The sequence below is a fragment of the Cyanistes caeruleus genome, chromosome Z, assembly GCF_971803275.1.
Source record: "Cyanistes caeruleus chromosome Z, bCyaCae1.hap1.1, whole genome shotgun sequence".
NCBI classification, from domain to species: Eukaryota; Metazoa; Chordata; class Aves; order Passeriformes; family Paridae; genus Cyanistes; species Cyanistes caeruleus.
The window spans coordinates 21,120,334-21,146,399 of NC_141732.1; the positions used below are offsets into that span (position 1 = coordinate 21,120,334).

The 26,066-nt window shown below is 37.7% G+C and overlaps 2 long non-coding RNA genes across 2 annotated transcripts; one reads left to right on the plus strand and one right to left on the minus strand.

Moving 5' to 3' along the window:
• Positions 1-9,056: 9,056 nt before the first annotated feature.
• LOC147648199 (uncharacterized) lies at positions 9,057-12,705 on the minus strand. The gene is made up of 2 exons (XR_015280095.1): positions 12,631-12,705; positions 9,057-11,826 (listed from the first exon to the last, which is right to left on the minus strand). It is a non-coding gene; the product is annotated as an uncharacterized LOC147648199 (long non-coding RNA).
• A 10-nt stretch (positions 12,706-12,715) lies between these two features.
• On the plus strand, positions 12,716-25,587 carry LOC147648200 (uncharacterized). The gene is made up of 2 exons (XR_015280096.1): positions 12,716-13,146; positions 21,628-25,587. It is a non-coding gene; the product is annotated as an uncharacterized LOC147648200 (long non-coding RNA).
• Positions 25,588-26,066: the final 479 nt, after the last annotated feature.

Below are 26,066 nucleotides of genomic sequence, written 5' to 3' on the forward strand. Positions count from 1 at the left end.
GCTATCAGGAAGTCTCCACAAGCAGTTTCTTCATCCTTTCTTTCAAGATGCTTTTAGTGCTTTGTGGTGAACAAAAAAGATGATATACAGTTGGAAAGGTGGAGTGTACTGCAAGGAAGGGAAATGTATAGAAGGGTTCCCTATGTGAACCTTTGTTTTAATTATATCCCCTCATGATAAAATAAGTCAAAGCAATATGGAGCTCATCCCAAATTCTTGCAGAATTTGACAGAGGGAATTTATGTATGGGGTTCAGAGGAACTGACACTTGTTCTGTACGAAAAAACATCTTCTCTGTCTCAGGTCACATTTTCATTTTGTTATCTTTTTCTTTAATTCTGGTCCTGTACCTCCTCCTGATCTCCTTAACACTCACTTCAATGCACAAGCAGCTGCTTCTGTAGTCATAATCTTGCAGAGTAATTAACATCTAAAGCCTTGCTCCTTACTACTGCTTGTTCTCTATGTCAGTCTTCATGGTGACTCTGTCCTGTCCATTCTGCCAGTCCTTCAGGCTTTTCAGATCTGGGGTAGACACACAAGTAGCTCACCACATGCTCCTGCTTGGGGCTCACCCACAGATCTCTTGCCCTATCCTGCTTTAACAAGCCTTATTCAATACTCACCTTTTGTTTCTCTGCCTTTTCTTGTTAAAATTCAAAGGTTTTCTAATACTCCTGCTCTCTTTTGATTGTTTTATACTTTATCCTGGGCCTTGACTGACATTTGTATCCACCCACTTCCCTCCTGTTGTCTGAGAAGCTACCTCCACAAGTGTTTAAGTGCAAATATTTAGCCATCTTGCCTTTTTGTTCCTTATGTTATTTTTCCTCCTCTTCCCTCCCTCCTTCATAGACAGCTAGGTATGTGTCTCAAGATGTGATGTATATACTTAATATTATGTTTAGATGTGCTTGTTATTCCCTTTAAGCATGTCTAAACAGAAAAATAACTATGGCTCTTACTCATCAGTTTCACAGACTGTCTGGGTAGATAAATAACTGAATTCCCAAAACGCTTCAAAAACAAATCTTCCATAGATGCCTACTGAAATATCTTGGGATTTGGGGAATTCCATATCAATTGAGGCTGTTTTGAAAACAAGTGATTGCATTTGAAATGTGGAATATACATTTATACTGTATCCCACCCCTTCAGTATTTGAATATATTGTCTATCTTCTACTCCATTTTCTTCACTGAATTAGAAAACAGTTTTTAATGTGTTTATACAAAATCTCTTGAAAATTCAAAGCTAAGTGAATAGCATGACAATTCCATAAGAATTGTTTGAAAATTAAGACATACACCTGGGACACGTTTTCCATTCTGACTAGAGTTTCTGGAATTTCTCTGTGGTTCACTGCAGATGGTGAGGAAGATAACAAAGGCACCCTGCTTTACTACAGCAGAAGGGGCAGTGAGGTCTTCTGAAGGATGAGACCTATCTGTTGACCTCAAAACCTTACTGGCCTACTCTAGGGAAGTCTGGGAGACTTTAAGAGTAATTTCACAATTAAGTATTCTCTTAATAGCTAAGATTTTGAGTAGCTTGCTGATAACCAGACCAAAAGTTTCTTTTGTACAGTGAGAGAAGCTGACTGTGCTGAAAGAAAAAAAATGTCTGGCACACATAATTTATTAGGGTTTTTCTCCTTGGTCTTTTTTGGTTGTGTAGTGTAATGGTTTCTTTGAAGTACACTTTTGGTTGTGTAGTATACTGATTTCTTTGAAGTCCAAAATGTTTTGTTTCTGACAGCTATTTCTATAGCAGCTGGTAGTCATACTGTAAATGTTTTGGGCTAGATTTTCTGATGAAGGTACTGACACATATGTATAAATAACTTTCTTTACCCCAGTGATCCCTCATCAGAAATTTTCTATTTATGTATGTGAGCCTACCCTGAATTCTTTTTGTTCTGGTAAACATCCCTATAGAAAATAAGGAAAAACAAAAATCTACAGGAGTACAACTTGTTTCCAATATAGCACAAAAAGAAAAGAAAAAATTCTATTTTCACAGAGATCTCTTGGTTTTTTGTTTGTGTGTCTTTTTTTTAATAACAGTCAGAATTTTATGTAAATCAACGTGCTTTGAATGTATGAATTCTGAGGTGATGTTTTAGTTATAGATGTGTATTTTCTCTGAACTTCGGTTGTGTCATTCACATCTGGCCATGTCTCTTGACACTTCTATCTCCCCCAAAATTCTGTACAAATTAAATCCATCATTTCATAACCTTAAATTATAGAAACAGTTATGACTACAGCCTCGTAACCTTTTTTTGTTTTCACATAGCTTTAAATAACACATAGTCCCCCAAATTCTGTGTTAAATAACAAATTTTTAGAAGTACTTCACTGCTCAGCTCTCAGGCAACTTGAGGCTCTATGACTGACTTGTTAAATTTATTAGCTTCACTGTGTTTTGTCTCATACTTTGTTCTAAGGAGTCCCAAATGTGATGTAGCTATCCATTACTTTATTCCTGCTTACTTCCTGCTGAATTCCCTTCCTTCTTTTCATTATTTTAAGAAAATATGTCTCATGATATGCAAGTTAAGCCTGAGGAAAATACTGAATCAGTCTTTATTTGAAGTCAATAATGGATAACAGTATTATTGTATGGCAGAAAATGAGTTGATGAAGAGATAGATACATATTTAGCTAGGTTAGTGTTCTGAATTTTTTCTCCAGAATCTGTATCTTGAGACAAAGGGTTAACTAAACTATAGTTCAATTAGCAGTAAGGCACTGCCAAATCAATTAGTATTTCAGTAACAGGTTATAAGACAGAAAATGGTAAAAATGTCTGCTTTGGATACCTCTGAAGTGCCACAGAGTACAGAATACTGAAGACTAGTCGTTCAAAAGTGGGCTGAAGCAGTGTAAAAGTTAACCTACTCACATAATATAAATTCAGCACAGGGGTGAGCCTTGAGGATATTCAGAGTTGTGACAGTAAACATTCTAAAACAACCTCCTCTTCCCCCCACATATTTCAGGTCTGGTTTGGGTTTTGTTTTTTTTTTTTTTTAATGCAAAGTACCTAATCAACTATTTGAGCTGAAATCATTAATCAGCCATATTTTACAGTGAATTTACATTGTTTACATTACAGAATATAAACAATTATGAAGGAACATTAATTCCAGGATAATAATTTCCTATAATCTGAATCTCCAATCTTTGTAAATAGGCAAATTAATCTTTCTCAAGAAACCTAATTTCTTTATCATCTACATAAATTTTATATGCAAATAAGTGAAAGGGAAGAACAGCTGGAAAATTACCTTTTTAATCTCATGTTTAAATGCTTGGTGTTGTATTACAGATGGCATGTTGCCTGGCGAACAGATGCCGGCATGATTAGGGTCTTACCAACTTCAGAGAAGTTCTGTTTTGTGGTGAGTGTGCAATAAAACTGTTAGGTGTTCTTTCTAGCTTTAATTTAAGTCAAGCCTGAGGCAGATGCCACCACCTTGCTATGTTCTGCAAGGTCGGTAGAGTGAGGTAAGAGCCATGAGGCCAGGGTGCCATGACACATGAGCTACGTGCTCATCTTGCAGCTATGAAAACTGTGACCCTTGGTGCACTTGTTGAAATGCTAACAATAGACCAGGGTCTGAAAACTAAATTATCCTGATCCAATGTATTGTTGGATAGGGTCACAGACTGGAAAGATGACTGACCAAACTGTTGTGGATTAACTGGAGCAACTCAGTACCATGCAGCCACTCACTCACTCACTTTCCCTTAACCCCAGAGGGATGGGGAGATGAATTAAAAAAAACAACAATGTAGAACTCGTGTATTGACGTAAGAACAGTTTAACAATTGAAACAAAGTAAAATATGGTAGTAATGCTACTTCTGAAAATGATAATAAAAATAGGGACAGAGAGAGAAAAAGAGAGAGAGACTCTCTGATGCAAATAATAATGCAAAGAAGTGATACACAACACAGCTTCTACTCTCTGAGTGATGCCAGGCCTGTCCCATCTTTAATCTACACCCTTACTGCATAATTCCTCCAGTTTATATACTGGGCACACATTCTGTTGTGTGGAATGTCTCTTTGGCCAGTTCAGATAACCTACCCTGGCAATCCTCCCTCCCAACTTTTTGTGAAGCTTCTCACTAGCAGAATATGAGACTTGAAAAACTTGACTTAGAATAAACACAGCTTAGCAACAGCATCAATGTGTTTTCAATACTATTCTCATACTGAATCCAAAGTGCAGCATAGTACCAGCTATTAAGAAAAAGCTATCTCTATCCCAGGCCAACCCTGTTTTACCTTAATTTTATTGTAACTGGTGAGATAGTCCTAAACTGAGAATATTTATTGATGGGGTAGGTTCTAAAGTTTAAAATAAATATTTACACATTTTCCCTATATTTCATATAGTTTTAAATATAATTGTTCTGTTCTACCTGGAATAATAGTCCACATTTCTTTCTTTTCAGCTTTTGGTTTTGAGTTTTCCTTACACTTCAGCAAAGATATGATATTATGATCAGATTGAAGTGCTCAAGTCAGGCAAAAGAGCAACAGCTTCAGTATTAATTCTATACATTGGTAAAATAAAAGCAAAATCTTGGTGTATACGTTTCAAATTATTTTTCTAGAACACAGAAAATTTTAATTGTAGGACTCCATTAATTTGATTAAATTTCTTATTTAACGTAACATTGATTCATATACCAAGTCTTTTTACTCTGTTTTGAATTGGCTTCTAGTTTTTCCTTCCTTAGTGTTTTCTCTGATGGTTGTTCTGGGGAATTCAGTATTTTCTTCAGAGGGAGAAAGTGATTCTCTTAGTGTTTTATATTTTTAAAATTTCCCTTGACTCTAAATTGCACATAATTTAAAAAAAAATACTGAAATCCTTGCTTTGAAGGGGTAAAACCTAAAATGTGAATTTCTTGTACTTGAGTAATTCAATGATACAGATTCCAAACTTACATTGTGAAAAGTGCAAATGTGTGTGTCTCTTTGGTAAATGGCTATAAAATTTTGATTTGTATAATTTTAATTTCTAAAAACATAACTGAGGTGTGCCTTCATTACATTCATTGCCATTCTTGTGGAGGGACATAACGTACTGAGTACTTAGGCTTTGAATCCTAAAGTGCTAATATGAGGAACAGTGCTTTCTACAGTAATATTTTTTAATTTTCGGTTCCATCTGAAAACTTTCCACAGTAGTTCCTGTAGATGCAATTATTTCCCTACAAAACATCTTTTAACTAAACCATTTCCCCTCTTAATCATTTGGGTAATTTATTCCTTACTTAGCCTCTTGTAGAATACTTTGACTTTATACATATATTTCGTGTTTGTCTGCCCCTAGAATTGTAGACTCCTACAGTCCATAAACAAGTGACACATGGGCATGGCTGAATATGTTGGTTTTGCATGGCCTGGTTTTCAGTAGCAGGGGGGCACAGAGGTGCCTTCTGTGAGAAGCTGCTGGAAGCTTCTGTTGTGTCCAGCAGACAGTCCCGGATGGCTCTGAGGATGAGCATGCTGCTGGCCAAGGGTGGGCCAATGAGAGAGGTTGTAACGCCTCTGTGATAGCATTTTTAAGAAGAAAATCAAAACACATTATGCACAGCTTCTTTCTTCTAGCCAGAGAAGAGGAAGGGGTGAGAACATGTGATGGAAAACAACATGGAGACACCAAGGTCAGTGGAGAAGGAGGGGAGGAGGTGCTCCAGAGCCAAGATTCCTCCGCAGGCCGTGGTGAGGACCACGGTGCAGCAGCTGTGCTCTGCAGCCCGTGGGGATCCACAGGGGATGCAGAGATCCACCTGCAGCCCTTGGAGAAGTGCCCATGGCAGAGAGGATGCCTGGAGGAGGCTGGGATCCAGTGGGAGTCCCGATGGAGACAGAGGGCCTTGCTTCCAGGCTGGCGCAGCCTGTCCTTGGAGGGCTGCACCCCGTGGAGAGAGACACATGTCGCAGCAGTTTTGGGAGGACTGCTGCTCATGAGAGTGGGCTGAGATCAGGGAAGTGCACAGAGAGCTGTCTCCCATGGGAGGGACCCCACGGCCTCACAGGGGAAGGACTTCTCTCCCAGAGCAGCAGAAGGAAACCTCAGGTGACAAACTGAAGGTTTGAACTGACCAAACCCCACTCCTCTGTTGCCGTACACATTTACTTCCTATGGTTGGTAGGAAGGAGAGAGGGCTGGGGGAATAAAAGGTGTTTTTAAGGGATTGTTTTACTTCTCATTATCCTCCTCTGACAATGTTAGTAATAAATTCACTTTGTACTTCTAAGCTGAGCCAGTTTTGCCCTTGGAGTGTTTGCTCCCAGTCCTTATCTCAACTCCTGAGCCCTTTGCTGATTTTTTTTTTTTTTTTCTCTCCTCTGCCCATCTGTGGTAGGAGAGGGTGAGTGAGCAGCTGTCTCAGGTGCCTGCCATTGGGCCAGTGAGCCACGACAGTGACAAGAGAAACAGCCCTTCTACCATCAGAACAGCCTTTCCTGGCAGGCAGGCCTCCCCTTCATGAGTGGGCTCAGGTCATAACCAGCACCAGGCTGGTGTTGAGGGTGGATTTTTTTGCATGTTGCTTCGTGACCACCAAAAAAAAAAAAAAAGTGCCCTTCAATATCAGTTTTCATTATTGTTTTTCTTTATGATGTTGACACACGGAGTAGGTTTGCACTTAGGCCCCCAGCAGGATTTTAGCTGCCCGCAGAGTGTTATAACTGAGGGAGCTGGATTTGTATGGCACATGGTTGTTCAATTTTGCAGTGAGTTGAAATCCTGCCTCTTGCTTTGGGTACCTCATCCCTGCTGAGTCAATCAGAACTAACCACACAATACTTCCCCTGCTGCCAGTTGCACAGAGAGTGCAATAACCCATGAAACAACTATGTTGTGTTGAAGTTAAACATTTAAGAGAGAGACCATATCCTGATGATGTAGATTTGGTCTCTCTTTACCTTGTGTCATAAACATTTAATAGCTCACGTTTGGTATGAAAATGAGAGATTTAAGTAAATACTGTCTAGAATTGCTCAGCATCTTTGAGAACTTAAAAAGATTTTCTAACTAGAGCAGGGAATTACGTTTCTGCAATACAAATGTTGTTTTTGTAATGTTAAATATATGTCTTCCTAAATAGATTTTACTAATGAAATATAGGTGTTTGGTTATGGTTTTGTTGCTTTCTTTTTTTTCCAGGAAAAATAACCAAAAGAAAACACTCCTCTTATTTTGTAGTTCTAGTCTAAGAGAAGCTATTACTTTGCTAATATGGTGCAATTACTTCTCATTCATTTCATGCTTCTGTGGCTTCTCCTAGGACATGTATCTATGCCTCAGCCAATAATTGCTGCTGTTGCTCTGGAAACATCCAGCTGTGGCTTTAGGGAGTGAAATGCTATTCCCTCTTGTCTCTTTTTTAGCTAGAAAATTTAAAACTTTTAGGTGAATACATAATGGAGTGGTTTGGTTTTTGAGTTGTCAGATGAAGTTCCATTTTAATGACAGCTAGGTATAATTGACTGAAGAGGAATTAGTGAAGGCAAGTTCTAAAAATGGAGGAGAGACAATGAAGGAGCAGAAAAATATCTTGTTTTGAAAAGTTTGTTCAGCTTCCTGGATGGGTTCTTCTGTTTTATGTATCATCCATAAAACCTGATGCTGGTAGAGCAGACAAGTTATGGGTATATTGAAAGTGCATGAGTACCAAACGAAGAGAAAATCCAAACACCCTTATCAATATGGAATAAAATTTAATATCCTGAAGTATGTGCTGGAGCATCATTTTTCTTTCTCCATACATTATGGAGTCTGTACAAACCCTTCATGAAAAATGAAAAAAGAGTTTGTGCTGATTTCATATTGAATAGCTGAAGGAAACAAAGCCTGGAAATAATTTGTAAAATCAGAATAGTTTTTTTTTTTTTATTTAATGTAGATTTCTGTAAATATAAGGTAGATATTTGTGAATATATTAGTATAGCAAGAGTTATTATCATGGATGCAAGGATGGATCATATACAGTGAGTAAGTTTTCATTTGGGACCATCAAAGTATATAAATAATGAAGCCCTATTTGAGGCAGAGAATTCATTAACTTGATATGGGCTAATAATTGATAAGGAGGAAAGGTCTATCTAGAAACAAACACCAAAAACTTTACGGTATTTATAGTAATAAAAACTATGTTTTAAATATAAACAGTCAAAATATATTTGTGAGCTTACAGACTGCCTGACAGAATAGCTCTGAGAGAAATGACCTCATTTATTTAGCTCTTTAGACACAGATACCTCTATTTAAGGAATGTTTTATTTTACAGCTAGAGAGAACATTTTAGTACACAAATTAAGCTTGTTAAATATTAAAAAGCAAGCCTTTGAGTAATTATTATAATCACCATTACAGCAGATACAGTTTTCCACCATTACATAGAAGAGTTAAGATTTTTTGGGGCAAAATAGTCGAGTTCATGCAAATATATTTTGGTAGACTTACCTGAACCCTACTGCCCTATCAGAGGTTTACAGAACTGTGCTCATGCTTGCTGTCTTCAAATAAACCAATTCTTTGTATATAAGCAAGAGTCTGTGGATCAAAACAACTTACTTGTTTGTATTTCTGGAACTTATTTTCTCTGGATTTTTTTTTCCTTATGATGAATTGTGAAGTGAGGACAGTGTAATGCACTTAGAATATTTTTGGCAGGTTTAGACAAATTTAGGTAATAATTTAGAAAATTAATTGGTTTAAGCTAATACATTTGAACTAACCACAATACAGCAGCTTTCATAATACGGTTGCATCTAATGTATTTAATTAAAATTGGATTTTGAGAGCTACAGCTGCTGTGTTCCATAAATTAATTGAAATTGTGAGAACTAATTAACAGGAGACCATGCACAGGTGGAAAATGATACATAAACAGAGCTTCTCCAAGAGTAACATTCCACAAACATTTTTAATTTTTAAAATAATTTTCAACTTTCCAGTCTAGATCATTAGGTTACTTGTAGTTTCGTGTTGGTTTTTGGTGTACTTTTGTGGGGTTTTAGTGGTTTTCTTTTTGGTTTGGTGGGGGGAATTTTTTGGGGTTTTTGTTTTGGTTGTTTTTGAAGTAGCATGAAAAGAGATAACAAAAAAGAGCAATTTTACGACAAAATAATGTTATTTTTATTATTTGAAGAGAAAATAGATGCTGCTGTGGTATTTATCTTAAGGACCAATTTATTTTTAGCTAAGATTACCAAACATCAAACAAGTAAGTTGAAGGTGCTGCTTTACTATGTTTTTGTCTTGGTGATGTGCTAGCCTCTAGTGTGACTCACAGCTATTTGCATTAACCTGAGTCATTTACACAGTCACATGCACCATCTCTGACTTGGTGAAGCATCTGGCACTCCCTGGGCTGCTGGAAATTTTACTGGAAGGTAAGATATTTCATGTTTCAGTGCAATCACCGTCTCCAGCAACCAGAAGATACATCAGTCTAAATATGCCTAATACCTTTCTCAGGCTCTCTGAGACCTGGACACTTGTATAGCACACAAGTATTCATTCCCTCTTATTTTTGTCTTGCAAACGGTCTTAATTGGTATTCCTGTGACCCCAATGTATTTCCTTCCTTTCTGGATTTAAAACATAATGCTAGCCTGGTGTTAACACCATCTGCCACAGTTCCAACCAGGTATGAACACAAGAGAGTTTAATGACATGAACAATTTTCCACTGTAAATATCATAAATAAATTGAAACTATGCAAAGGTGAGTTTAAATATCTGCAGAGCAAGATGTGGGATTGAGTGGCCTGTCTGAATTTGCACAGAGGAGAAAAAGGATTGACAAAAGTAGTCAACTCAGAACCTATTGGTTGTTTAACAACCAAACCAATGGCATTTCCTGCCCCCAGTGTCAGATGAACACCCCACTTTAACATGAATTTCACTGAGGTGGGTTTGAGTTCAGAGCCCTGGACATCTGCAGTAGTCTGGCTCTTTCAAAACTGGACCACCACAGTCAAACTCAGAGAAGGAGTATGGAGAACTGATAGGTCTTAGGTAAGACTGAAACCTGCCTCAGTAAATGTGAGCAGCTCTTGGAAGAGCAACTGACACTTTCTTAACCCAAGGGTGTAGAGAAAGGGAAGCCTTATGATGAGTGGCTGAGGTCACTTGTTCAGTCTGGAGAAGAGGAGGCTGGGGAGAGGCCCCATCACAGTCTAAAAGCTGCATCAAGAGAGGAAGAGGAGGGACAGACACTGATCTCTTACCTATGGTGATCAGTAACAGGACCAGTGGGAATGGCCTGAAGCTGAGTCTGTGACATTAGGGTCGATATTAGGAAAAGGTTCTTCACCCAGGGGCTGTTGGGCACTGGAACAGGCTCCCCAGGGAACTCGTTACAGCATCAGGCTTGACAGAGCTCAAGAAGTGCTTGTTTGGACAACACTCTCAGGCACATGGTGTGATTTTGGGGTAGTCCTGTGCAGGGCCAGCAGTGAGACTTTGGTGGAAGGGACTGTGGGTCCCTTCCAGCTTAGGGTATCTTATGACTCAATGATTATATGACTCACTGGAGATGTTAGGTTGCTGTCTTGGTTAGGAATTGATCCAAGTCTTGTAATAACAGTTCTGTCTTCAACTGATAAGTTAATGAATATGATTCTTACTTTGTCTATATTGCACTTTTCCCTTCCATTCTAGATTGTTCTAAGAGCAGGAGATAAACTAAATTAGGAAAATGAAAACTCTTGGCTTAGACTGAGGATAAGATGGCATTTTTAAACTGAATTTTATCTCAAAAAGAAGTGTGTGTAGCAAATTGCATCCAAAATACATGTTATCAAAAGCTAGGAACATCTTGCTGCTTTATTTAAATGTTATGCAACAGATAAAACTTGCTTTTCTGACAGATGCTGATTTGCTTTAAATCTTAATAGACTGTAGATGCTCTTAGTAAGTACAATAGTAGAAAACAGCAAAAGAACATTTCACATTTCACTGAAAAACTTTATTTCTGGAATAGCTGGACAATGCATGCCCACCAAAGCTGCTCTGTCACTCCTGCTTCTCAGATGGCAGGGGAATGAAAATATAATGAAAGGCTCAAGGGGCAAGACAAAGACCAGGAGAGATCTGTTACCCATTACCATCTTGAACAAAACAGATTAGAATTGGAGAAATTAATTTACTGTCTGATTAATCAAATCAGAGTAGAATAAAGAGAAATAAAACCAAATCTTAAAAATACCTTTTCCCCACCCCTCCCTTCTTCTTGGGCTAAACTTAATTCCTGATCTCCTCTATCTCCTCCCCACTGAGGGACAAGGAATGGGGGTTGTGGCCAGTTCATCACATGTTTTCTGTTTCCCCTTCCTCCTCAGGGGGTGGACTCCTCACACTTCCTCCTACTCCAGAGAAGGAACCCTTGTAGTCAGTCCATCATGAATTTCTTCAGTGTTTGTCCTTCCTTACAGGCTGCACACTCCTCCAGTGTGTGTGCTCAGGAGGGTCACATGTCCTGCCATGATTTGGGGAGGCGTCCTCTTCCCATGAGGCCACAGGTTCTGCCAGAAACCTGCTCCAGCATGAGCTTCCCATGGGGTCACAGCCTCCTTTGGACTCAATCCCTCAGTCCAGTCCACATCTGCTTTTCTGTGGTCCTCAATGGGCTGCAGGAGCACAGGTGTCTCACCATGGTCTTCACCATGGACTGTGGGTGAATCTCAGCTCTGGCACCTCCTTCCTCTCCTTCTGCTCCAACCAGTAGAGATGTTCTTCTCACATTTTCTCATTGCTTGTTTACAGCAACTTTCCCCACTTCTTAAACCTGCTAAAACAGAGATGCTGCATTCATTGCTGGTCATCTTGGCCATGCCCAGTGGCAAGTCTGCCTTGGAGCTTATTAATTCTTCTGCTACCAAAACTTTGCCACAGAAACTTAGTACAGCTAATACAGCTCATCTTGAAGGCTAAGAACAGTGGCTGAGCATGGTGGTTCTATTTCATATTCAAGCATAAGGAACCTGACTGTGTAATTTAGGACCCAAAATTTGATGGTATGTGAGAATCTTTCACTTTGTTCTGACAAGTCTCATGCCTGCTCAGACTTCTGGCTCTGGTCCTTTTTACAGTAAAATGCAATAGAAGAGCAGGAACTGTACTTTCATAACTATGTGAGTCACATAGGTACTAGGTGGCCTAGAGAGTGTGAATGCACAATGATTTAAATATTATTCTACCTGTTGGTATTTGGGGTGTTAACAATTTTTCTTGTTGCCTGGATTTGGAAATTTGGCAGTCCATGTAATTTAAATTTTACATCTTTGAGTATTAAAACAGGCCAAGTCCAAAATCTGTTGTTTATTGGCTCACATGCAGATGTGATTTAGACATGCATGCCTTGGTTAAATTAAATTCATAATGTTGTAGATACACTGATTTTGACATAAAGGATGTTAATTGTTTGGGAAGGTGTCGTGAAGTGACAACCATTAAGGTAGTTGTGAGAGCTAAGGAAGTTAAAGTTGCTGGGGACTGAAAGGAGTCTCTTCTCCTGACCAATTATTGGTCATTACTGGGGATTGACAGCAATTTTAACCATTGAAAAGGGAGATCAACTTGTGAACCCTACCTTAAGATGTAAAGTCAGGGTACTTGGATGCTCTTTGTTTCCTGGCTGTGAAGGGTGGTGGAGCTCCAGGCCTCCAGGCCATGCGGCCGGGCGGGGGCTGGGCTGGGCCCAGCAGCTCCTGGCCGGGAGATGGAGCCTGTGGAAGGTTGTCCCCGGGCTCTGGCCGGGCTGGGCCAGGCCAATCTCTGACTCAGCTGCAGGTTTTGCTGTAACTAAATTCACTAGAAACTGCCGAGTAAAGAAAGAAAGGGGCTCTGAACCTGCATCAAGCAGAGACAGTGACCACACTCTCCAGAGCAGCTATGAAGAACCTTCCATCGCAGACGGCTCCAGCTCCTGTTCGGCAGAGATCACAGAACCATCTACAGAAGCCTGGGCAAGATTTTAACTCTTTCATTACCCAGATGAGACTTGCAGATTAATCTTTTTATCTAGAGAGAGAAAAAGAGAGTGATCAGCATGAAAAGAGACTCTATAAACTACCAGTGACAGGAAAGAAAAGAAGCTTCAGAAAAGGTAGAGAATTAAGAAGATGCTTTAATTAAGCTGAAATATCTTTCTGTTAAAACTATGGAGATGGACAATGAAGTCCTGAAAAGAACTCCTTTAATTCATGATAAAGTATGTAGGGAGGAATAAAGTGTTCAAAGTGTAAATATGAGTAAAAAGTAGAGTAATTATGGTATAGTGAAGTGTTGGGAGATTTGAAGCCTTGAGAGGCAATGAGAAAACTGTTGGGAGATTTGAAGCCTTGAGAGGCAATGAGAAAACTGTTTTCTAGTGAATCTCACAGAGACAGATGAAGAAGACTTTTTGCCTTTGAAAAACTCATCCTTAAAATGCCATCCCTAGACTCATGGCCCATACACACCTCAGAGTGATGTGAAATGGGAGGAGTGAGCTCTGATAACAGCAGTTCTGGGCAGCTGACATCAGAGCAATGGAAAACTATAACAAAAATAGTTTTCTTGTGAGAAACTCTATAAATTAACAGGAAGAAACTTCTGTTTCTCTACAGAGACTGGTAAAAAGACTGTAGCAGGAATTGGGACTGTTTTAAACACCAAAGTTCCAAAGTTTTTTTCTCTGTTGTCATGTGAACAAGGGAATAGTGGGTAGATAAGAGATGAAAAGGTTTTTCTGGAAGTTTATTTTGGTGTTCTTATTATTGTAGTTTGTCAATAAACTTTCTTTATTCCTTTTAAGATTTATGCCTGTTTTGCTCTTGTTCTAATCCATATCTCACAGCAAGAATAAGTAATTTTTTTGTTAGTTACTGGTTTAAAACCACGACAGAAGGTCTCAGTGAAGTTGCACTATTTTTAATGGGATTGTGTCCTCTAAGTGTGAAAAACTGTAGTGATGCGTATTACAATTTAGTGAGGGAGAGAGCATGCTATGTAACGTGTGGACTAGGCCAGAAGTACATGGATGCATTTTCATTTGGTTCCTTTGCATTTATTACCTGTATAAGTATTTACTGTCACTGTGACTGAAAGACATTTATTTTCCTACTTTTTTTCATTTTATTTCTTCATGCAATTCACCGAACAGCATAGCATAACACAGTCACATTTCTTACTTTCCACTTGTGCAAGAGTTTCTACTCTAAAAGGCAAAAGTAAGGCCTAGACACTGCAGGAATTAATGTGCGCTGCAAGGAAGGTAGGGGCAAAAAGTACGATGCATTTGGTTTAAGCTGCGTTCCTCCCCTAAAGCTCTTGTAGCTAGTCAGGGTTAACCAAAGCATTATGAATGTGTCCAATGTTAGCCTTATCCTGTGCTCTTATCCATGAGCAATTCATTGGAAATACAGTCTAAGACAGCAGTTTTCAAAGTGACACTTTTAAAATGACCAAGGTCTGTGTGCTTTAATATGTTAGAGCAGACAGGGGCAGTACATTGACAGTACTTGACTTTACAGTCAGTACAGACAGTACTGACTATAAGTGTGGGCTGAGTGGTCTGTGTTCACAGCACATTCAAAGTAGGCTTACTAAATCTAATTGTGGATTTTAGTGCGAAGAATTTATCTTCAGCCATTCCATGAAGACTTGGTGTAATGGAAATAAGGAAAAACTTTGTCCTGGGGATATCTCAAGATAAACAGAAACAGTTGGCTTGACTTCAAATCCCAAGGAATTAATTATCTCACCACAGTGTGGAACCCTGTTGCCCCTTCTTGCTTAATCTCACTGGATTTTTAAAATTTAAACTTTCCTTACATTGTTTTTAGCTCTTCTTATTCCTCACTTGTCATTTGTTAGTTCACTTTGCAGAGCACAGCAATACTATTATTGTCAAAGAACTCTTGTTCCTTTGGTTGCTGAAGTAAATTAGTTTGAGTTAAAGCTAGAGCATGACACAAATCTCACTTAAAATCTTAGCTGAAATAAAGATAAATTTTACTTAAATTTTCAGATTAAAATATACATGTGGTGCAAAGTCTATTTAAGCCATGGCATAGGAGATTTTGTTTTTAATGACACAATAGAGTTTTAATGTGCTGTGAGATTTGTATGTGATGTGTAAGAGTTACTCATTGACTAGAAGCTTGTTGGTCATTTATTAATATTTATATAATCAATTCAATTTAAGTTATATGTTATTACAGTTAACATGCAGGCACTTGCTGTGCTTCTGTTTCTTTCCTGATGAAAAGATAATTATGTGTTTTGAAGCAAATATCTAGAGTGTAAGGAAAGATACCTTATTGAAATTTCAGGTTAAACCTAGTCAGTGATCTGAGCACTTAAATTGTTAGAAGAGAAATAACATAGGGTGCTTGACTTTAATCAAGCTCTTCAGGCTCATTTGCATTTTGAATGTGGAATTGCAATGTACTTTTCTCAACAGTATACTCCAAATATTAGATATCTGTCAGCAAATATTGTATCACTGTAATAGCTGCTTCTACTTAACTAGAACTTTGTTAGGGTAGGGATAGAAGAGTTTTCTGTATTTCAGACCTAAAGTTAGTAGTGATATCTAGGACAGTAGAATATTGCATAGTCACTGACATCTATTTGTCTGCTAAGTGTGGAGTTAAAGGGCTGCTGATGATTCATGTAAGAAGCTCTCTGGGGCAATTAGAACTGTGAAATGCTTTGGATTGGAAGGGACCTTTAAAGACCATGGAGCATAACCCCCACAATAGGCAGGGGCACTTTCCAGCAGACCAGGATGCACAGAGCCCCATCCAGTCTGTCCTTGAACTCTTCCAGGGATGAGACACACACAGATATTCTGGGCAACCTGTGCCAGTGCCTCACCACTCTGGTAGAAAAAGGTCTTCCTCATATCTAATCCAAACCTGTCCTTTTTCAATTTTAAGCCATTTCCCATTAACCTATCACTGCAGAGCTTGGTAAATGTCCTTCTCTGTCCTTTTATGCTTTTTCTTACATTCTTAAAGGCCACATTAAGGTCTCCCTGGAACCTTCTCTTCCCAGGCTGAATAATCCCAACTCTTTCTTGGTGGGAGAGTGCCTGCAGCTTTTTATTCCAAGAATCAGGTCCTAACTGATGTCTTTTTTGTATTGAGAAGTCCAGGGGTGGATTCAGTACTCTACATGGGGTCTCATGACTGCACAGTATAAGAGCAAATTCACCTCTCTCAACCTGCTGGCCACATTTTCCTTTTTGTGCAGCCCAGGATAAGGTTTGCTTTCCAGGCTGCAAGGGCACATTGCTGGCTCAGGTCTAACTTTTCATCTGCTATTATCCCTGAGTCCATCTCTGCAAGGCTGCTGTCAATCAGTTCATTCCCTGGTTTGTATTAAAACTGGTGATTACTCTGACCCAGGCACCAGACATTGCACTTGGCCTTGATCAACTTCTCTAGGGTCACATGGTTTCTCTTTTCAGGCCCACCAAGATCCAAATAATGTCGTCCCTCTGCTTGAACTTATCAGCTGTGCGAACTCAAGCTTTGTGTCATCTGCATGTTTGCTTGAGGCTGCAGCTCAGTCCCACTGTCCATGTCACTAATGAAGATTTTAAAAAGCATTGGTGTCAGTATGGACCCTTGAAGAGCACCACTCATTACCAGTTTCCATTTGGACATTGAACCACTTACTGAAACTCATGGGATGTGGCCATTCAGCCAGCTCCTTATGCATCTAACAATTCACCCACAAAATCCATAGCTCTCTAGTTTAGCAGCAAGAAAGTTGTGTGGGACTGAGGCCTTTCAGAGGTGCAGGTAGATGATAAATTCTCTTTCATTGTCCAGTGATGCAGTAACTCCATCGTTGAGTGCAGTCACTTAGTCAGATGTCATTTGCCAGTGGTGAGGCCATGCAGGCTTTCTCTAGTCACCTCCCTGTCTTCCATATGTTTTAAATATCTTCCAGGAATATCTGCCCCATGATGTAATTGGTCTCTGAGGTTGTCAGTAGTTCCCAGAGTCCTCTTTTTACCATTTTAAAAATGGATGCAATGTTCCCTTTTCTCCAAATATTGGGGTCTTTGCCTGCCTGCAGTGACTTTCCATAGGTGTCTTTGAAGATATGCATCAAGCAGAGGGTGCTTTGTGTGCTGCCACTCTTAAAAATTGCAAGAATTTTTCTGACCCTTTCACAGTGGTAGCTGTGTTTCAAAACACAGCAAGGGAAATATTCAAGATCTTCATGCTCTATGTTTAAAGAAATCTCAGACATGCCTTCAGAACAGACTTTCCTTCCATTAGCAGATGGAAATTAAATTAAATTTAATAATTAAATTGTTAAATTCTTTCTTTTTTTTTTTCTGGTTCTGCTTCTTCTTCTCCAAGAAGCAATGAACATGTAAATATACATTAGCTCTGTGAAACATGCTTCTGCAATAATTTGCCCCACTGTGATCTGTGAGCAGGCCCTACTTTTGTATTTTAATGCTGCTTTTAAATGACCATGGTATGTAACACATGGAGGGAATTTACTGCCTTTGAGGACAAAATCTTTTTTCTGCAGTGTCATACCTGCTAGAAATGAGTCATCTTCAAGCTGAGTGTTCAGCAACTAATTTTATTTAAGAAAATATTTGCATAAGTTTTGTGGGATGGGGTGTTATTTTGTTAACAACACTGATATGCTTTAAAATGTTCTTATTTGCTATGCACTACATTTTATTGTACATTACTCCCTGACATGATCGTTCACTAGTGCTGTAATTAAATAGAAGGTCTAAGATTGGAAAGATTGCCCCTATTGTGAAGGCTTTTGGGTAGTTTGGGGGTTTATGCAATCTTACAAAAAGATAAATCATGAACTGAATTTGATTTCTTTGGCTTCTTCTAGTATTAGTTAAAATTTTTGTTGGTTTATTTGTCCAGATTAAAATTTAATATTCTGCTACTAAAAGTAAGTAAACACTAGTAATGGACAAATTAAAAGCACAGAGAAGTACTGGTCAATTTTTATCAAGCTTATAGTCTGAATTATTCACTAGTGCACTAGAATAATTTCCTTGATTTAACTAATCAGACGTAAGCATTACCTGATGACCCCACTTAATTTAAGAAATATTCCTCTATTTATTATTAGAGCAATGCTTTCAAATCCAAAAGAAATTATCCATTTTATTCTGCTTAATATTGCCTACTAGGAATGTATGAGCTCACTTTATTCTCTGCTTTTCAAAAATAAAATCTGAGTATGTTGTTCAGTTCATTGGTAGAATGCCAGTTTGTTTCCAGAAAGTGCAAACCTGGGTTAACTAGAAAGCATGAAGATGTTTTGCAGAGTCTTTGTAAATTTCGTGTTGTTTTTCTGTTTATAGTATAACTTCAGTACTGCATATAATTTGTTATTGCTTCTTCAATAATGATGAAATATATGTACAGTGCCTCTTTGTCCATTTAAAAAAAAAATATTCATTGTATTTATTATCTTTGTACATACTGACAAATCTAAAAGTTACTTCAGAAGGGAAATAATTTGTTTTGGGGACTGAAAAAGTTCCAAACCAAAACACACTTACTGATGTGACAAATCTGCAGCTATTGTATCCAGGATTGAAAAGGTGCTTTTCTCCATCCTCATGCTGTGTCATGAAGTAGCACCATTAAATTAAACACAAGTTCTGTTCAAAACCAAGGATAGAAAAAATTTTCAGGTGGTTACGGGGAATATTCAGAGTATCTAGTTTGTTCACTTCAGTGTTTTCTTAATGCTTTTAATGCCTTAAAGCATTAAATTTATAGACAGAGTTCTGTGCTAAGACACTGAAAATTCCTGTCTCAACTGCTGACTGAATAAAGGCAAGGACAAGGCAGTTTTGAAAGTCAAACTCGGTTTGGGATTTGTGTTTTTTTTTTTTGTTTGTTTTGTTTACTTGGGTTTTCAGTCTGATTTTAGGAGTTTTTTGGGGGGTTGGTTGATGGTTTGATTTTTTTAAAATTAAGATTTTGTAATACATTTCTTGTACTGTTACGTGATCCCTTTACTCAGCTTTTATTTTATTTTTGATTGTCTCATAGTAACAGTTAAATAAGTTTTTAATCTGTTGCCCTCAATTTTTTATTTTTTGACTTTTGAGAAAGTCCTCCTTTCTGGTTCATCAGAGTAAAGGCAAGGAGTTTTGTGTGTATGGTGATTTCATGCATTTAACAATTTAGTTGAATGTCCCGTTTGGCATAAATATTCCATATATGTCAATTGTCATGCTATTTGTAACTTAAATGTCATTCTGAGCTCATCCAATGCTCAATGCTTCAGATTTTAGATAGGAGGGTGACTGTGATAGCTGTTGAGAATCAAACTGGTAATGCTTATGCGCCATATATTTTGGAAGCACAAAATAATTTGGCTTGGAAATGGTATGATCTAGACTCCCATGCATATTAGGACCAGCTTTGAAAGCTGAATGGAATTCCTCATGGCCTCCGAGTTTTTGCTCAGTTTGCAGGACATACTTGTTCTAACTTTTTTAGTAGCAGCTAAAAATTATTCTGCAGCCAGAGTATTTTAAATTTCCTTTTCCATTTCAAAACAACAGGATAGCACCTTTCATACAGAACGTTGGCTTCCTATAGGAGTCAGAGCAAGAAACTTGCAGGATTCTTCTGCTTTTGCAGCTCGGGAGTTGATTTGCTATTATTATGAGTAGAGCTACAGACACCTAGTGGTCAAAATTAAAAAATCCCTCAGCGAACCGGTAATTAATTGTACAGAGCTGCAATTTAGCTGTTATCAAAGTAGCTCTGCAAGGAGCGGTTGCAAAATGTCCTAATAACAAAATTAACTCTTATATATGATTGGAACTTCCAATTTTGTTTTGAACGAATGGATTTAGTCCGTTTACTTATTTACTTTGAGAATGTTGAAAAGTTGCAAATTTTTTTGGCTTACTTTTCAAAGTAACTGGAATTGCAAACAGACATCACCTCAGATCTCGAATGCACATTATATTTTTTAACTTTTTGTTTTAGTGGCACAATACAAATTGCTTCACAGAATCAAAAAAAGTCATATACTTGTAATTTAGAAAATGTGCCAGCTGCACACACTTTCAGGTGTGCAGCTGCTCAGTTTGCTGTAGAAGTGTCCATGTTCATGGTCCCCTCATGTCCACTTCAAGACAGACTTCAAGACCAAGGATCCCACTGCACATATCTTCATTTTCTCCTTATCTCTGAGAGAATGTCAGTACAGATATGTTTCTTAATCTGTCTGCAAAAATAATGTTTACATCCTGAAGTACGTGAAAGTTTTGCTTTTTCAGTCATTACCAGTCATAACGGCTGCAAGAAAAACCTGTACTCCACTAATTTGGCAAAGATATCAGCTCCTCTTTGGATTTACCTTATATGTCAATTCTTCAGAGTAACAACTAATGTGACTCCTGTGGTATGTATAAACTGTAGTATGTATTTTTGTGGGTCCTAAGTACTCAGAAATTATTTCAATGAGTTTGTTTACCCAAAAGGGTAGGGATTTATGCATTAAAAGTCTTTGGGTATGTAAGATGCAAACAAATGTGTATGCTATCAGCTGAACTCTGCCTGCACAGAAGATTACAAACACAGGTTGTTTAAGGGGAAATTCTGTCTGGCTGTTTGCAATAGGTCTTTGCCATGAAAACAGTTAAGCACTGGAATAGGTTGTGGTCACTTCAAACAATTCACTATGTGGTGGGAACATAAATGCATGATTGGATGAAATCCATCTTTGTTCATAAATCAGTTCTGATTATTAAAAAGGCACAGGTAGTATCTTCCATTTTTTGTGTGTGTATACCTTTGGCTGTACTACTTCATTCCTAAGTATCTTACTGCATAAATGGCTGCTTTGTGAGGTTGATGATAGATCTTTATCCAGTTTTTGCAAGAAAATATGAATGACAGCCTTCAGGTGCTGGCATGTAATTTTGTGGTTATGATTAACTTTAACTGCCATCCAGAAGTTCTTGCAGTTTTACACCAGTGCAAAAAGCCCCAAGGAATACTGGACTTCCTGTGGAAGGTTGAGATAACTCTCTGCTGTTGATGCAGAGAAAAAATATAGTTCTTTGTTTTGCTAAGATGAAAAATGTTCAATTAAATTCTACCCTTCTTATTATTCTTTTCCCATTTTTTGTTACAACATAATAATAAACTTATCCTTCATAATAATAAAATTATACTTAACACTAAAATACCCTAAATTCCTTATTAGTCCCTTTTGGAAAAAAATCCCAGACAAAAAAATTATTAGGGCCCCCTTTGTGAATTCAGAGGTACTGTCAGCTTATTTACTTGAATCTTGGATATACTTGTACACTTGGTAAAGCTAAATTAAATACAGTTTCTCTTTTGCAACTTACACGCTCATTTTATCACTACTTTCCACTGTGAGACTTCCTTCCACTAAGAGGAAATATTTTAGACATGAATAGCAATTTTATGCTTACATTAGTTTCTTTATCCTAACCTTAATCAGTTCTGTTCAGTAACAGTCTGAATATTAGCAATATTACTGTATTGCAGAAGATTCTTGTAACTTCATCACTATCAACAGTATTTTGTCATTTTTTTAGGAACTGGTGGCTGATAGATCATTGCTTGCCAGCTCAAAAGCAGGTGTGATATGAAGACTGCTGACAAGACCTGAAAGTGCTGAAGCTAGATCTAATAATACATTTGCTTTTATAATAACACAGAGAAGCCACCAGGAATTAAAAATACTGCTCTGTAGCTCTTCATTGACAGACACATTTCTTCATGTGATTTGGTATGATTTTAGATGGGCAGCAATGGATAAAACTTTCTTGGTTTGGTTGGATATGTTTGGAGCTTTTCAGTTCAATTTAGGTTTTTCATAAGAGACCAAAAAAGACGTGGGTTTATCTGCAGTTTGGTGGTGGGTATGGCAACACAGTGGCCTGCACACTTTAAATGATCTTTTGTTGTCTCCTGTGTTTCCTAGCTGAACAGTTTAGTTTTAATCCAATTATAAACTGGACGTGGGAGCTGCCAGGAACTTATAAAGAGGATTTCTTCTGATGTTCACTTTGGTAACCAAAGCTTTATCTGTTTCCTTGCCCATCAGCTGCAGCAATGCCATACAAACTTAAAGATTTTTAATGATGAGTTTATCAATATTGCCTCTTTAGCAAATTACCTTAGGTTATTCTATTTTCTGTTCCTTAGAAAGCTTCCCTGTGTCTTGCAACTGTAATGAATAGTTGATCATAACTAGTAATAAATCAAAATATTTAGTAACTCTCTTAATCTCCTATAAGTCTTTCTTTGTATGCCTTTTGGCACAGTGTATCAATGTATTAGTTTGAGTGGACAGCTCTTTTCTTCATTGATGAGCTGGATGCATTTCCTTCACTTAGCTTTTCCATATCTGACGATGCAGCCTTTCATAAAACCGTTGATTGCATAGATTGATTTTGTTTTCAGTACTTTCTGGAAAATCTCTGATTTGTTTCAGCACAAACATCCATTTTAGTTCCAGCTTTTACCATTTTGATTTTACTCACCTTTCTGGTTGCTGTCTTCTCAGGACTTTAGTTTCTCCCTGTTACTTCAAGGATTTCTACAGGGAGGCTGCAGATGACAATACAGAAAGAAAATTCAGGCTTTAGGGAAAATGCTGCAAACCACTTTTTTATTTCTTCTTTTGCTTCTGTTTCTAGATATTATATTGTGGTTACCTTTAGTAGAATCTATAGTCAGAAAGTGTTCTCCCATCAGTGTTACTGTAGTCTACTCCAACTGCTTCTTCACCCTGTCATTAAAATGTGCTTTTAACAATTGGCTTAAAATTATATTCCTCTATGGTGAGCTGTAATTATCACTGACTAAGATTTAAATGATTTACAAGGCCTAAAAGGAGAGAAAAATGCTCTGCTTCAGAAAGGTGGATTTATAGCTTCAATTTTTGTACAGATGGTACAACAGATGTCTTCTGCCAATAGCTTCTAAACTTGTAATTCTGCTTTGAAGTTTTCTACATATGTAGATAAATATGGAAGCACTTTTGTGTTGTTTTGTCTTTTTGTTGTTTTGTTGGGGTTTTTTTTGGCACAACTTGTGCTGGGGAAAGACACTGTTCTATACAGGCAAGGTGAAAGTTGCTTCATGTTTATAAATTATTTTTGCTGCTACTTTACATCTTACTGATGAACTTAGCAGAATTAAAGACAGCTTGCCTATAACATCAGTGGAAGGTTAAATACCATAGCAAAATATTCCAGGAGCACTTTAAAAACAATCTGCCAAAGTTTTTTTCAGGGACTGGTAAAGCAGGCTGTTTCCCATTCACTGAAAAGGTTTTCCACGATGTGATTTTTTCCATCTGATGTGATGATAAGAGTTCAGACTGGAGTCCAAAATTCCAAGTATGTTTCAATTTGTTCACTTTCATAAATGACTAATTCAGCTAAATATAGTTCAATTTTGCACATCTTGTAGGTTGGATGAAACTCATTTAGTAGATCAGACCCTGTAGGCGTTATGGTACCTGTGTTGGCAGGTAGGACTTCCCACACGTATTTTCTGTGCTGGAGGAGTTGGCACACATCAGCAGCCCAGTGTGGAGATGCATCTGCTGTCTGTATCCTGGCCCTGCTGGCCAGAGTGAGCCTGCCACCAGGGGGATAGCACATCTCCAAATCATATGCACAAATACTTTCACTTCAAAAATTCTTTGTTTAGTTCAAATCACAATTGTTCACCTTGCCAAAACACACATAGCGCCACTGAACTTGAATATTTCTTGTACACTTAAAGATAAATGTTGTATTTATGAATTTAGTTAGTTCAGTACTAACCCTTTCTTTTTACTAATCCATTTTCCTTTTTTTTATTTTGTTAGTGATTTTTATAGCCAAAGTGTGACTCTTCACTCCAGAATTTACTCTCTATATGTAGAGCAAATTCAACAAGTAGGTGTACAGAATCGTGATGGGAATTGTGAGAGATGACAGTAAAAAGAACACAATAGTGAAGGAATTTGTGGTGAATGACTGTGAAAGTGGAGGTAAGCATAGAGGAAATGGGAGCAGAGGGAGTAGTCATAGGGTTAAAGTTGATGGTTAAAAACCCCCAAACAAGCAAAAGGAAAAACAGTATCTCAAACATTAAGAAGCCAAAACAGTCATTAAGTAAATCTATTTTCTTCTCTCGCTGAAGCTTTGGTAAATTGTCTGATGTTATCTGTTGGGTCTTTGTAAACCAGAAGTGTAAAACCTATGGAAATTTTCATAATGACCAGATCACTTCTGATTTGACTGCACAATAAACTAAAGCTGTGCAGAGGACAACAACTTTATTTTATTTTACACTCAAGTAAGGAACTCCAAAATGTGAAACACTCATTAAAGGATTTTTCACTTTTATCTTCGATGGTATCTTTAGACTTCAAATCACTTTTTACCCTTATGTATAAATAAAGAAAAATATTTCAAAAGTTAGAGATGAAAGTATTACGTTTTGAAAGTTAAGTCATCTCATCTAAAGAAAAGAAATTTCTTTGGAACTACAGAAATGGGCATGTGTTTCAGATGTTGGCAAAAGTTTGCATATGAGGCTGTATGCAACTATGAGTAGAATAGCTAAGAAGTGCATTAGACATTTAAATGTTGCATGAAAGCATTCATGCACCTAGCTTGCTAGCTGGCAAACTAATTTCTCTTTGTCAATTGAGTTTTGAAAAGAAAAAAATAAATTACAATTTAAGAGCCTCAACTTGTCAGAAAAGGCCTTTCTTCTTTGCATTTTCTCTTGTAAAGGATGAATTCTGCCCTGCGTTGCCATTGTATTAGGTACCGAAAGAATGTATTTCCTCACAATTTTCCATGAAAAATTATTGAAGTAAATTGAGTACATTCATAGGCTATGGTGATGTGTGTACTACTTGTCTGCACTGCTATTCTTGGAAAATTGTTCGTGAAAAATGTGTATCTGTCTCTATGTGGTAATGGAGACATTTTCATTCTTTATAAAGGTAATAATACCTAGACTATTACACCTTCTTGAAAATATCAAACTAAGAGTATTTTATACCAGAGATGCTACCCAGATGCAAAGCTGCCCTATGAGATCCATCTACCTATCTGGACATAGACATATGTGAAAAATATTGATTTTAGTTGGGTTTGGGGTACTGCCACCCAGGAATATAATTCGTTCTTAGTATTTCAAATTACATTTGTCATCTTCATGTTGCTGCCTGGTTGCATTCTAAGTGCGGGTATTAGCAAAAAAGATTTTTCTTGAATGCTTACCATCTGCCTGTTAAGTCTTTTGAAAACTGTGTATACTTGCAAATTAGTTTCAAGCCAAAATAACTCACAGTGTATTATCTTATTTATTGGTGTCCTGCCATGCACCTACCTGTGCCTGAGCTTGCCTGCTAGAAACTCAGGCAGGATGATTCACCAAGAGACAAGACAGAGAGAGATTTGATTTTCAGGTCTCTGACAACCTTGCTAAATTTAAGCCATAAAGAAAGGTTGAGACATTTTAAAAAGAAAAATAACGAAAAATAAGAAGGTGGTAAAAAAGTAAAGAAAACCAGGAGCACTTTCTGGAGGAGGTAGTTTGTTGCATACTCATCTCTTCACTGCTGCATTATGGAGCCCACAGGTGGTCAATAAATTGAACTTTTAGTCTTTCATGTGCATGAGCCCAGTTTATTTGTTTGTGTTTTGGTTTTGTTTTTTGGTTTTGAGTAAATTTGCAGGAAGTTATATTCCAAATTAAATTCATGTGCTCTTGAGAGAGGATCCATCTGTCAGCAAGAGACCTCCTTTGTGAAGCTGTGTAAATGATGCTTTCCCTCCTGTACTCAGCAGATGTGATATGGTAGTAAACTCCTGGTATAGCTCCTAGAAAGGCTCCTCCAGAAGTTACATTATTCTTCCCCAGAAACAGCTTAAAATGTTTCTACATTATAGGATGAAACTTTTAATTTATCACACTGTTTCAGAATATACTACAACAGCCTGGTTACCTGTCCTTGAAA